Source organism: Crocodylus porosus, unplaced genomic scaffold (assembly GCF_001723895.1).
Source record: "Crocodylus porosus isolate Cpor-Errol unplaced genomic scaffold, CroPor_comp1, whole genome shotgun sequence".
NCBI lineage: Eukaryota > Metazoa > Chordata > Crocodylia > Crocodylidae > Crocodylus > Crocodylus porosus.
This window is the reverse complement of record NW_017728948.1, coordinates 34940338-34942547: the sequence shown is the minus strand read 5'-3', so window position 1 is coordinate 34942547 and position 2210 is coordinate 34940338. Positions and strand designations below refer to the sequence as shown.

Below are 2210 nucleotides of genomic sequence, written 5' to 3'. Positions count from 1 at the left end.
GGTGCTCTCACCTTCCCCGGAAATCTTCAAGAGGAGACTGGATAGGCATCTGGCTGGGGTCTTATGACCCCTCCCAGTGTTCCTTCCTGCCCATGGCGGGGGGTCAAACTCGATGATCTGTCTAGGTCCCTTCCGACTCATTGATTCTATGATAATAGGGCAGAAACATATTTACAAAGCTCATTCAACCCTGCTTCAGACCTAGGCCTAGAACTTATGCTTCTTGCATCCCTCCATTCTCTGCTGTCAGCAAATACCTGTGGAACACACTGGCAAAGTAACCTGTTCTCCTCTAGTGGTGGTCTGTATCTTCATGTAGTACCACACTGATCTCCCACAGTCAGCAGAAGAGTTGGCACCTTGAAATTACTTTAATTTTTTTGAGAGAGGCAAGGATTTCTTAGAGTGATATCTTTTATTGGAGCAACTGAGCAGTTGGGATAGAGTAAGACAAGTTTTTGAATGAAAGACATTCTTAGACATTAGTTACCAGACTTCTGGATTTATATCTTTAGACCTTTGTATGCACATAAACCATCTGTACAAGTAGTTATGGTAACTGCACACAATGGACTACACAGATATCTAACAGGCCATGGCATTTAGTTTGCAGCCCTTGGGATCCCACCTAACCATCACTGGCTGCAGCAGCAGTGTCCAGACTCCTTTTCCCTCTGGTTTGTGTGTCTGCCTCACTCCAGGGAACAAGGTGGGACAGCACAACACAGCCCATGCTGCCTGGGAAGCCCATGGCATGGAGGAGCAGTGGAGGAGCCTGTGCCCAGGGAGCTGAAGGTGGGACCGCGGCACCTGAACCCACACAGTGCTGAGGAGGGGAGGGAAGTCTTTGCATGCCTGGTGTAGTTGGGGGTAGAGAGTGCCAATGTGAGGAGCACCCAAGAAACCCATTATTGCCACTGATTCAGTCCCCAGGCACTAAAGTAAGAAAGCCCTGTAACAGGCCATTTACCTATGCAGTTACAATGACCAATGGCAACTGTACCAAGTAAAATAAATAAATAACATTATCTGCATTTTTGCCTGTGCAAAGTGCTTGTCCCTCACATTCTTTCCCAGTCAGAGAACCTTTAGAAGATCCTCCTATTATATTCTCAACATTCCATTCATACTGAAGCAACACAACTGGAAAAAAGAGAACGGGAAGATCATGTTGCATCAGCCTGTGCTAAATGCATATTTAGAGTTTAATAGTTTACAATAAGGAAAACAGCATTATTGTGTAAAAAGCAGGCCGCAAGCAGGCCTTGAAAAGTAAACAATAGTAAAAGATGCTATGCACATATCTAAAGTTGTCGGAAAAATGCATTTTATGCTAAGCAGTGCTGTATTAAAAAAAAAATACCTTCAGTGGAAGATTGCACTATTATGAACGTACACAAGGTGAGTTAAGGTTGAATATTCAATTTGTTATTTCCAGATTTGAACTTCAAACTGTTTTTAGATAACATCATTTGTCAAAGTAAACATGTAAAAATCTTACTTTTGGAAACCGCTTGTACTTCCTTTTGGAAACATAATATTTTTTTTTGTGATAGAATCTGATTGAATCTCAAACTATATCTAAAAACTATATCTAAGTAGGTGGTACCCGTGCTTAAACGCTATCTAAATTAAATATTATTTTTAAACAACTCACAATCAACTTCAAACTGCCAAAATACAATACACAAGATACAGTTACAATACACAGGCAAAGTTAATATTATGTATATGTTAACTGAGCCGAGAGAAAGGAAGACTAATCTAAAAAGGAAATAACTATGTTCTCCAGTAGGAGAAAGAATGTAACCTTAATCTGCAGCCCCTTTTTTAGGAATATTATGTCTAGTTCTTATGTCTGGAAGTCTTTAAATCCAGAATGCCTATCTTTCTAAAAGCTTTGCTATAGCTCACGCAGAAATTATGGCTTGATACAAAAATAACTAGGTTAGGATGCGTGGTATATTTTATGCAGGTGGTTAGCCTATTTATTACAACTGTCTCTTCTGGCCTATAAATTCTATACCTCATATACAAAAGTAACACCACAAAAATCAATGATACACAAGCTATTTGGAAATGGCTAAATATTTTACAAACTAATAGGCCATTTAATTTTAGATTAATTGTAAAACCACTATTTTCAAAAGCCAAACTGATGCAATAAAATCACAGCATACATCAGGAATTTTATATATAAAATTTTATAT

The 2210-nt window shown here is 39.1% G+C and overlaps 1 protein-coding gene across 1 annotated transcript in view; it reads right to left on the bottom strand.

Moving 5' to 3' along the window:
• Window positions 1–2210, bottom strand: part of TBC1D19 (TBC1 domain family member 19) — a 104900-nt gene that overhangs the window by 19520 nt on the left and 83170 nt on the right. The gene's annotated exons all lie outside the window — the stretch shown is intronic.